This window comes from Gigantopelta aegis, unplaced genomic scaffold (assembly GCF_016097555.1).
Source record: "Gigantopelta aegis isolate Gae_Host unplaced genomic scaffold, Gae_host_genome ctg3701_pilon_pilon:::debris, whole genome shotgun sequence".
NCBI classification, from domain to species: domain Eukaryota; kingdom Metazoa; phylum Mollusca; class Gastropoda; order Neomphalida; family Peltospiridae; genus Gigantopelta; species Gigantopelta aegis.
Genome location: NW_024533469.1, coordinates 61,227 through 74,238, shown reverse-complemented (window position 1 = coordinate 74,238; position 13,012 = coordinate 61,227).

Genomic DNA, 13,012 nt, shown 5'->3' with positions numbered 1-13,012 from the left:
ATCTATTTCGAGACGTAGACCACGTGATCGCGCACTGGGCGATTCCGCCTTGTGCAGCAGTTACAGGGGCCGTCTCATATCAAGCGGTTATTATTTTCATAAACAAATCGTCAGTCAAAAAAGAACTTGTAAATCAGCGACAAATATCATTGTCGTACTGTTAACTGCCAATGCGTATCGATGGGTAATCTCATTAATTGTGGCTACATTCTACGCTGAAAAAAGTTCTAAACCTTTTTTTAAAACTCCCACACACCCTCTCGTTCTGAGTACAGTTTGTGGCCCTGATCAGAAATCGTGGTAGCATACTTGAACATCAAACTGATATAAGCAGGTTAATTCCCGACATCGGACCTGGCAGTCATTTGTGGCCATACATGCATACGGCGAAACTCATCGCCATCGGTCCCTAGGCGTCAGCTTGTCTACTATGACGGAACTCCTGTCTACAACTGATCATTGAGTATTGTGTTACAGAATCGGTCTTTGTTCAGTTGTTGAAAACAATTGGGCTGTGTTCTACGTAGGTTAATTCATTGTCAATAATTATTAACTACCATACATATATGTGATTTACATTTGCTTGGATAAAACGATCGTTCATATGAAATTAGTTATTAAGCAAACAGAATACTTACAACCAACCCAAAACTAAATTTGAACTATTTTTATTACTTAATTTACTAGTATCCTACCGCCTTTTTCTTCTTTATTTTTCTTTTTGCTTTTTAATGAGATATTACACCACAGTTTCACATTTGAGTCATTTCCGCATATTTCTTAGGGAGTGGGTTTCAGCTCAGTCGTTTGAGTGTTCGCGTCGCAGGATCGAACAACCTCGATGGATCCATTCAACCAATTGATTTCTTTGTCGTTCCAACTAATGCACCAGAACTGGTCAGTGGCCTGTGGGAAAGTACATATAAAAGATCCATTGCTAATGTAGCGGGTTTCTTCTCCAATACTCATATCAGAGTTACCAAATGTTTGACATCCAATAGCTAGTGATTAATTAATCAATGTGCTCTAGTGGTGTCGTTGAACAAAACAAATTTCAATATTTTTTTAGTTTGATCTGAATAGCAAAACAACTATAAGATAAGTTTTAAAGATCGAATGAGCTATGCACCGATTCAATTTTGATTTTGCAGTAACAAGCATTGCCATCCTTCCCCTTAACGCCTCGGAATACATCTTATGATACCCCATCCCCTCAAGAGCGTTACGTAATTGTTGAGAGAAAAAAAACCCCACACACACACTCTACTACTGTACTAATGACTAATTCATAAAACATAAAATAATCAAATTAAATTACTACTTACTTTATCTTTCATAAGAGGAGGCAGTACGTAGCACATACTTTTGCCGTATCCTGTCGATAACACCCAAATGTATCCTTCAAATTCAAAATGGAATCAATAATGTGTAATTGTTTTGGTTTAATGACGTAATGAAATCCAAATTCATCCAAAACGGCATTAGCCAACTCTTCCATGTTGTAACTTCGCTTGATATGAGACGGCCCCTGTAACTGCTGCACAAGGCGGAATCGCCCAGTGCGCGATCACGTGGTCTACGTCTCGAAATAGATCGCCGAGCTTTGCAATTGTTGCGACGGAGTGTCACGAAGCGTAGCTGAATGTGGGTGCTGTCGGGTTTCTTTCTGTAGTAAGTGTATTAGTGATTAATATGTGGATTTTTTTGTATCACTTAACTCGAAAATGATTGATGTAAAGGTATTTGACGTCAAACATAGGATTGTTGTGGTATTAGAGCGGGACTCGTTGCCTACCGTCTGGTAGTCAGGAATTGCCAAAAAAAGACATAGGTTGGTCTCTGACTGTAATGAGAGCGTGTTTATGTCCAAATGTCCGTCTAGCTCTCTTACAGTCAGAGTACTCGGGCTAATGTGACACTGACCAGGGGTTTCCCTAGAGCGATAAGCCGACACGGCCCGTGCTCCCTTAGCCAGCCAAGTAAGCGCCTTCATGTCTGGTAAGCGCCTTAACTGCAGGACCGTGTCGGCTTAATTTGTAACATGTATACAAAACAATGGAGCTGTGATCCGTAACGTCATTCACCACACATTATCACACTTCCATTTGGTATCTCTGCAATTCTTTAGATGTTCACTTTGAGGTCCATTGATCGCACCGTTTTAATTGTCGGCGGGCCTGTGCTGGTCACGTGGTACAGATAACTGCTTGTTGTAATAGTGTATGTATGCTTGGGAATTACGCATCAAGACAAATCAAAGAAAATACCTATTAATTGAATAAACATCTCTGAAGGTGAAATTCTTGAGTAAAAGATGTCACCATTATTTTAATTTTGTAAAGTCTTTGAACCAAACCGACACTGCTTGTCAATTTGAATACACATGCCAGTTTAGGGCCGAAAGACATGTCGACTATCCCAAGGGCTCAGTTCAGCCAGACCGAGCGAAAACAAAACGTTCGCTACACTGGTGTGTGCGCTTCACGATAAACCAAATGGACACTACGGACACCAATCAAATAGTTCGCGAACGTTAGGAAGAACGTTCGTTGGCTGAACTGAGGAAAGCTCGGCGTAATATACGTCACGCTTCAGAGTCAGCTGACACCCACGTGTCAAGAGACATCGTTGCGGACATGAACAATACGATTACATGGAAGTAAATCTTGATGTAAATGTGTAGAAAAACAATAGTTGTTTGCATCAATGAATACCTAACTGCAGTTTCGTTATTTCCTTTGTCTTTGTTAATTTTGTAGCTATGGTCGAGAGCACGCACTGAGATCGCGATCGCAGGAAATGAACATGCAGTATTTATGCAAATTGCAGTTAAACGTACACTGAATTAGTTTACAATAATCATGTTTGTTAGATAATGCTAGATATGTATTTGTTAAACTGTGAGGTGACAAGCATTTAACATGACGCTGAAATCAACAGCAACAACATGGCGCAAATTATGAAATTGTTGGGGGTGGGGAATTGATGTTTTTTTTTTTTTTTTTAAAGATTTAACCCCCCCCAAAAAAAAAAAAAAAAACCCCCACAAAAACAACCCCAACATGATTTGATGGATTGAAGGCAAACACTTAACTGTTTTCAACCTACTACCCCACTTCTTTTGGCTTGATTTTTTTTGTTATAATGATGCTATATATGTAAGCGCCTTAAAAAAATCCTGGGGAAAGGCCTGTGTGTATATTAATAACATACTAAAAGTATAAGTTCGTACTACTAACGATAACGAAGATATTTGAATATCCGTAAACATATAGAAATACGCAAATACAACAACAATTATAACGTCACTGTCGAGTTACCATACTTGACGTCATGTAAACAAGGTCAAACCTGCCGTTCAGCGTTAGCGATCTACAGCTAGTCTATAACCAACTAACTACAGGTATTTAGGAAGTTATGCGTAGTAATAAATATGATATGTATATATAAATATGCATTGCACAAGAAAGGTCATACACAAGTAACATAACATTATACATATTCGGCATTATATTGAAAATTAGCACGTAACATATTCATAATTTGTAACGTTTGTGATTTCACAACTGTTTTTGTATCGCAGTTGTACGTATTGCTCATAAATGCACATACAAATACAAATAATAAATGTCCACCTTCCTAAAAAATTATACAGCAATCATTCACTCACAGAATAAGATAGTTTGAGTCTAAAAGAGTAAAGCTACAGTTTCAATTTCTTGCTGAAATGTAAAACTATGAAAGCCCATTTTGGACGTAATGTACTAATAAACTGTGCTGTAATAACAGGTTTATGATGACGGTCAATAAACTTGGAAATTATGGTATATGAAATACGAATATTACTAAAAGTTAAACTGATTATTACAATAGTAAATTTTATTTACTACAATAGTAAATTTTATTTACATCTAGGTAAAATGGAAGCATGCGCAATATGCAAACAAACACTAGAAGGGGCAACTGTCAGATTACGGAGAAAAGGTAGTGACAGTATAAATGCTGCAAGCATCTCTCGTGGCGATGATGTTAATACCGTTGAAGGTCAGGTCGTTCATCAAGAGTGTAGAAGGAAGTATATTAATCCAAACTGCATTGCTTCTGCATTGCGTAGTCCTCCAGATAAAGATGTAAACACACAGGCACGTGCACTTCGATCATCTGGAGACGCATTTAATTTTCGCACTGATTGTCTTTTTTGTGGCCAAAGAGACCAAAAGGACTGGAAAACTGGACATTCTACTATGATTCCCGTAAGGACAAATTCAATTTCAAGATACAATCCGGAGTATTTGTCACAGGCGAAAAGATGAATGGGGTCTAAAAGTGCTATCCAGGTTAGAATATGCAGGTGATTGTTTTGCAAAGGATGCCATGTACCATCGCACTTGCAGTGCTAACTTTAGAACATTGAAACGGATTCCTAATTATGCAACTGACGATGCTGAACCCGTCAAGAAGTTACGTAAACTAGGAAGACCAGAGGATGTCCACAGAACAAATGCCTTCCTGAAAGTTGTTGAGTATTTCGAATCCAACGATGCTGACCAAATGACAGTTTCTGAACTTGTTAACAGAATGAAATACTACACAGATGACCCACCATACAGTATACCCTACATGAAAAAGAAACTATTGGACCATTATGGCCAAAAGATCGTCATAGCTGAAGTTAATGGACAAGCTGACGTTGTTACTTTAAACGAAACTGCATTTTCAATTCTCCATGACTTCTATAGGTTACCCAAGCAGCAGGATCAAGATGAGGAGAAACTCCGCATAGTTGAACTAGCAGCTAAACTTCTACGACAAGACATAAAGTCCATCACTGTTGATGATGATGATGCATATCCATGTATTGAGGACTTAACTTCAGTCGAGAAAAATCTTGCGTTCCTGCCCAGTGCTCTGTTGTTGATGCTAAGGAAGCTATTTGGTGGAACCAATACTGATGTGAAGATAGCCTCAATAGGCCAAGCCATCATGCAAGCATGTCGTCCACGGCATTTCATATCACCATTGCAAATTGGCCTTGGAATACAAATGCAACATCATTTCGCCTCCCGATTTCTGATCGACACGCTCCATAAACATGGATTTTCATCTTCTTACACAGAGGTAAAAAACTTCCAACGCAATGCAGCATCTACAAATGGCATTGACGTAAAGGGATATGAAGAGGGAGATGTGTTACAATTCATTGCGGACAATGTAGACCACAATGTCCGTACACTGGATGGTTTCAACACATTCCATGGGATGGGCATAGTAGCGGCGTCGACACCTGGAAGAAAAGGTTATACACGTGTTCCGAGAGCAACAGATACTTCAGACATGTTAGAAATTGGGAAAATAGGACTCCATTTTTACAAGTCTGAATGGAATGGATTATCTAGCATTACATATGACAAGCTGTCTAACGCAGAAGAAACACTGGACCCTACCTCAAATCTTGACATCTTGTGGAAAGTCTCCTGGCCCTTGAAAACCCCTCGCCCTGCATGGTCAGGTTTCATGCAAACGGTGCATTCTACAGGACAGCACCCTGGACCATCATCAATAACATTCCTACCAATGATCGATATGAGCTCTAGCGATCCTTCGTGTATTTATTCGACTTTGAAATTCATTTGCAAACAGTCGGCTAAGTACAACGTGACAGCTGTCGTTACCTTTGACCAGCCGCTTTAGTGGAAAGCCCAGAGCATCATTGCCAGCTCTCAATTTGACAAGGACCTCCAGGCTATTGTCTTGCGCCTAGGAGCATTTCATACGGAAATGAGCTTCTTGGGATGTGTCGGACACATAATGGCTGGATCAGGGTTAAGAGAAGTCTTTGAAACCATCTACTCACCAAATGCTGTTTCTCACATGTTGACTGGAAAGGCTATTTCTAGATCTATTCGAGCCCATTTCATTACTGATACAGCTTTACATGCTATTTTGATGGCAAGCACTTTTGGACAGATGAGGCAAATTGAAATTGAAGACGGACCAAGGTTGAGAGAAGATACACACACTGAAGATGATCTGACTTTGAGAGATGGAGGCAGAGGCAAGGAAGCAACAGTTGGTGACACACACACTAGAGATGAGGATGAACGGACTTTGAGAGGTGCAGTTGACAAGGGACCACCAGAAGATAGATGCCTGGAAACCACATTTGGCGACACACACACTGGAGATGAGGACACACCTAGAGATGTTCAAGAGGATGACCTGAAGCAGATTGTAACGATCTTTGATAAGTTAATGGACGGTCAAATAACACCTGATGAGGCAAATAAAGAGGATGTACTAATGCGAGTAGATGAAAAGCTATCACTTTACAAGCAGTCATTACGAGGCAAAACATCTGCGCTTTGGTGCCTCTACATGGATATGATCGAACTCCTTCGTAGATTCATCAACGCTGAAAGGACAGGTAATTGGAATCTACATCTTCAAACACTGACTGACATGCTCCCATACTTTGCAGCCTCAGGGCATAACCTCTATGCAAAATCTGCAAGGTTGTATTTGCAAAACATGAACAAACTAAAAGTCACTCACCCCGATGTTTACAAGTCCTTTCAGCAAGGTGGTCATGTTGTGCGTCGATCAGATCGTTTCTGGGCTGGCCTATCAAGTGATCTCATTATTGAACAGGTTTTGATGAGAACCCTAAAAACAACTGGAGGTCTGACACGTGGCACAGGAATTGATGAGGAGCAGAGTCGTATGGCTTATGTCAATGCCTATATGTGCTGCTGTTAACGCTGCCATGCAAGAATACTCAAATATTTCCTTTTCTACAAGCGAGCAACACAAAGACATCACAAAAGCACGCCTTGACCGCGATGGTAAAGATCTTGAAACAGTCTCAAGCTATTTACAAGATAGAAACCCATTTTCTGGTGACACTCTCTTGAGAAATATTGCATCTAGAGAGGTTGGAGACGATTCTGTGAACGCTCATCGTGCCATGGAGATAGGACACAAGATATTGGATACAATGACAGGGAAGACTATTCTTGAATTTTCATTTAAGAAAAAGGACCAAATATCAACTCTTGCAACAAAAACGTCACCCAGTGTGGATGGAGACATTGTTCAAATCGACCCACATCTTCTATTCCAAAGACTGATCACTACTGCTGAACATGTCGATGCCAACTTATGGACCGTCTTCACATATGAACTCAGCAATGTTCCATCAGCGTTGTTCGAATCCTCTGGCTTACCGTTACAGGCAAATAAACCAGCGTTGGCTGATGCTTTGTGGACATTGTTAAAACATCCTGATTGGTCGACTCCTGGTGATGAGTCCCAGTTTCAGTTCGTGCTGGATGGCGGGTCATTACTGCATCATATGTTATGGCCACGTGGAGCAACGTATGCTGAAATCCTGGAGCTGTATGTTAAATATGTGTCTAGAAAATATGGCAAGGCTACGGTTGTTTTTGATGGGTATGGACATGGACCATCGACCAAAGACTCTACCCATGCCAGAAGAGCCGGGGTAATTGGGGCCCAAATCAACTTCAGAGAAGATATGATCGTTTGCACCGGAAAGGAAGCATTCCTCACCAACGAATCAAATAAACAAAGGTTTATACAAATGCTCAGTGACAAGCTTGAAAGGAATGGATGCACTATCAAACATGCTAACGGTGATGCCGATTTATTGATAGTCCAAACAGCTGTAGAATATTCTCAGAATCAGGTAACCGCTGTCATTGGGGAAGACACAGATTTGTTAATTCTGCTATGCTACCATGTTGATGAACAGTTCCACGACGTCTACTTCCTTCCAGAACACAAAGCAGCATCCAAGAAGAAGAGAAGAGTTTGGAAAATGAAAGACGTAAAGAAGATGCTTGGTCCAGAGAGTTGTAGACATATTCTTTTCGCCCATGCAATATTAGGATGTGACACCACCAGTCGAGTATTTGGAATCGGCAAAGGCACTGCTTTGTATAAGCTGTCCGTTGACAACAGGTTCCAAGTTCAAGCAGAAGTGTTTCACAAGATTTCTACACAAGAAGAAATTTCACAAGCAGGTGAACAAGCCATGGTTCTTTTGTACAACGGTCCGCATGGCTCCATGTTAGATAGTCTACGCCACTCAAGATTTCGAGAGAAAGTCTCCACAAGTCACACGTCTATCCAGCCTCGTCAACTACCACCTACATCTGCTGCAAACAAATTTCACTCACTGAGGGTATACTTACAAGTACAGACTTGGATTGGAAACAGATCAGACATGAAAGAACAAGATTGGGGTTGGGAACTTCGGAAAGACCGCCTCATTCCTATTCGAACTCACTTAGAAGCGGCTCCAGCTTGGCTTCTGCGAGTGATACGATGTAACTGTAAATCTGGGTGTGCGTCAGCAAAGTGTACGTGCAAAAAACATGGCATGGAATGTTCATCTGGATGTGGAGGTTGCCGAGGGCAGAGTTGTTCAAATTCCCCTGCTATCGACTTTGGAGATGAAAGCGACGTATAATTGAAACATCATACCTTGTAAGTAAATGTCATCTAACAATAAATAATTCATTATAAAACTAAACTATGTATCCTTTAAAAACAAAACAAAACTTGTATTACTAGTAATAATTTCTCTATAATGTTACGTATGGTTCATGACTCTTAAATATGGGGCAGCCATCTTGGAAATGGTGGCCATTTTGAAATTTAACTAAGATATTAATCCATAACCATCTGAAATTGGCTTGCTTTTACTGTCAAAAGAATGAATATATTCTTATTCGTATATGGCGACATACCTGTAGTGCATTAAGAAAAAGAAACTTCATAATTTAATGACAGCCATCTTTAAAATGGCGGCCATTTTGAAATTTTACTAAAATATTCATTCATGCTAATCTGACATTGTCATGTTTTTAATTGAACCAGAACGTTTCAGTTTCATGACAGAAAATCACGAATATTGTGAACTACCATCCCTCCAATGAATTACTAAATATGTGTATTTTTTTTCTAAATACCTCTTAGAAAATTTCAAATAAAAAAATAATCGTTCTCTATACTTTTCTATACTTTTGATATGTTATTAAGATGACTCTGTAGAATAGAAAACAGTTAAATTTCTTCGTGTTGCAATTTGTTTAAGGTTATGCCCTAAAAGCGACTAAAATGACTGGACTATAGTACAAACTCGCGTTGTTATTGAACCGGGCAGGCGAGTTACTAGCTTAGTTCGCGCCAGCACAGACGCTGTGTGTTTTGTCACATTCGATTCAGTTTCAGTGCGTTTCTTTTTTTTAGCAGGTTCTAATCTACTCTAACTTAATCTTGGGGCCGAAATCAGTTATCAGTTTTAACAAACTAACGGAATTATTTCAGTTTATTACGAAACGACACACATGTACATTTTTCAAAAGTGTCGTTTTGTAATAAAGTGTCGAACTGTAATAAAAATTTAAAAAATTTTAAATTTAATTCTAATCTACTCTAACTTAATCCTGGGCCCGAAATATGTACCACCAGACCAAATTTGGCATATTTTTTCTTTAGTTTGTCGATCCACAGACTTGGGGAAATTACCCATATTGTTCAAGTGCGTTAAGTGCGTTTTTGGAGCAATAGCGCTAAAGTGCCGTGTTGTAATAAACTTTATTTTCCATATGTTATGTTGCTTATTAACATATCAAAATCAGTCAATGCTCAACAGGCATGGTCAAAATTACCAAGCAGCCAATATGCTCCAGTGGTGTCGTTAAACAAAACAAAGTTTGTCCAGAGACGCACTACGGTGCAGTTCACTGCAAGTCTTGCCGTTAGAACTCACTATTCTGTACTACTGTCATTTCAACAGGAATTTAGGTATGGGAAGTTGCAAAAACGTTATAGTTAACTTTGTGGTCTAAATGAGCAAATAAATTATTCAGGCATACAAGTTACACGCCCAAGTCATCGTGCTTGAACCTTGGATATAAATAAATAAGTCATTAACAGCATCTTTTATTTTACAGCAAATTATTATTTGGAATATGCAGCTTCCCCTCTCCCCCACCAAAAAAAAAGAAAGAAAAAAAAAAGATCGACATGAGAATATTATTTTTTCTTTTCAATCTCAAATGCGAAGAGATGGGTGTCTGTCCTTGTTCAGTTTATGATAAGCCACGTACTGACATTTTTGGGGTGTTTTAGCACTGGCATTTTGTATGACACATTGGTGGTGTTAAAATAAATCGACATGCAGCTCAGGGGCCTAATTCACAAATTCACAAGGTTCTGCTGGACAACAAAGCATCCTCTTTGCAAGTCTTTCAGCATTGCACTGCGAGATCGCAAAGTTGCGAGAGTTTAGTGAATTAGGCCCCAGAGCTGCAATGCTTTTTTTTTCGGAAAGGGTAGAGGGACTTAAGTTGCTTAATTTTTTTGTGTATGAAGTTTGTTATTAGTTCTATACTGGTCCACCCGGAGGATACCATAAGTTTTGTATATAGCTTTGCCATGTTGAGTTACAGATCAAGTTCGTGTTTCAATTGTTGTGGGAATTATTCAAGGGCCAAAATGCAGTTAAAATGGAATTTATCCATTTTTAAAAGAGTTGTTGCCCTTGAACTTATTCAGAATAACGTTCATCTTTTGTTACCGGTATCGGCCTCAGTGGCGTTGTAGTTAAGCCATCGGACTACAGGCTGGTAGTTAAAGGGTTCGCAGCCCGGTACCGTCTCCAACTTAGAGCGAGTTCTTAAGGGCTCAATAGGTAGGTGTAAGGCCACTACACCCTCTTCTCTCTCACTAACCACTAACCAACTAACAACTAGGCCTAACCAACTGTCCTGGACAGACAGCCCAGATAGCTGAGGTGTGTGCTCAGGACAGAGTGCTTGAAACTTAATTGGATATAAACACAAAAATAAGTTGAAATGAAATGTTACCAGTGTTAATGGTGTGTGGATGAGGAGGTTATTGCTTGAAGCATTGCTCACACCACTGCACCACCCACCCCCAGTTGCTGGTATTATCTGACCCCTGTAAATCGTTCGTCCACGTGGATATTGCCTGTTAATTATTCTATAATATTCGTTCATCCGTTCCTTTGTTCGTTTGTTTACTATTTGTTCATTCGTTCGTTCATGACATGAACTTCATGTATTCAATTTATATTTCAGATATAGTATTCTAGTGAGGAGCGTATTCCACAAAGGCATTGTGCACTTTGAATAGTTTAACAATTTATATTTCAGATATAGTATTCTAGTGAGGAGCGTATTCCACAAAGGCATCGTGCACTTTGAATAGTTTCACCATTTATATTTCAGATATAGTATTCTAGTGAGGAGCGTATTCCACAAAGGCATCGTGCACTTTGAATAGTTTCACAATTTATATTTCAGATATAGTATTCTAGTGAGGAGCGTATTCCACAAAGGCATCGTGCACTTTGAATAGTTTCACAATTTATATTTCAGATATAGTATTCTAGTGAGGAGCGTATTCCACAAAGGCATCGTGCACTTTGAATAGTTTAACAATTTATATTTCAGATATAGTATTCTAGTGAGGAGCGTATTCCACAAAGACATTGTGCACTTTGAATAGTTTCACAATTTATATTTCAGATATAGTATTCTAGTGAGGAGCGTATTCCACAAAGGCATCGTGCACTGTGCACTTTGAATAGTTTAACAATTTATATTTCAGATATAGTATTCTAGTGAGGAGCGTATTCCACAAAGACATTGTGCACTTTGAATAGTTTAACAATTTATATTTCAGATATAGTATTCTAGTCAAGAGCGTATTCCACAAAGGCATCGTGCACTTTGAATAGTTTAACAATTTATATTTCAGATATAGTATTCTAGTGAGGAGCGTATTCCACAAAGACATTGTGCACTTTGAATAGTTTCACAATTTATATTTCAGATATAGTATTCTAGTGAGGAGCGTATTCCACAAAGACATTGTGCACTTTGAATAGTTTCACAATTTATATTTCAGATATAGTATTCTAGTGAGGAGCGTATTCCACAAAGGCATCGTGCACTTTGAATAGTTTCACAATTTATATTTCAGATATAGTATTCTAGTGAGGAGCGTATTCCACAAAGACATTGTGCACTGTGCACTTTGAATAGTTTAACAATTTATATTTCAGATATAGTATTCTAGTGAGGAGCGTATTCCACAAAGACATTGTGCACTTTGAATAGTTTCACAATTTATATTTCAGATATAGTATTCTAGTGAGGAGCGTATTCCACAAAGACATTGTGCACTTTGAATAGTTTCACAATTTATATTTCAGATATAGTATTCTAGTGAGGAGCGTATTCCACAAAGGCATCGTGCACTTTGAATAGTTTCACAATTTATATTTCAGATATAGTATTCTAGTGAGGAGCGTATTCCACAAAGGCATCGTGCACTTTGAATAGTTTCACAATTTATATTTCAGATATAGTATTCTAGTGAGGAGCGTATTCCACAAAGACATTGTGCACTGTGCACTTTGAATAGTTTAACAATTTATATTTCAGATATAGTATTCTAGTGAGGAGCGTATTCCACAAAGGCATTGTGCACTTTGAATAGTTTCACAATTTATATTTCAGATATAGTATTCTAGTGAGGAGCCTATTCCACAAAGGCACTGTGCACTTTGAATAGTTTAACAATTTATATTTCAGATATAGTATTCTAGTGAGGAGCGTATTCCACAAAGGCATCGTGCACTTTGAATAGTTTCACAATTTATATTTCAGATATAGTATTCTAGTGAGGAGCGTATTCCACAAAGGCATCGTGCACTTTGAATAGTTTCACAATTTATATTTCAGATATAGTATTCTAGTGAGGAGCGTATTCCACAAAGGCATCGTGCACTTTGAATAGTTTCACAATTTATATTTCAGATATAGTATTCTAGTGAGGAGCGTATTCCACAAAGGCATCGTGCACTTTGAATAGTTTCACAATTTATATTTCAGATATAGTATTCTAGTGAGGAGCGTATTCCACAAAGGCATCGTGCACTTTGAATAGTTTCACA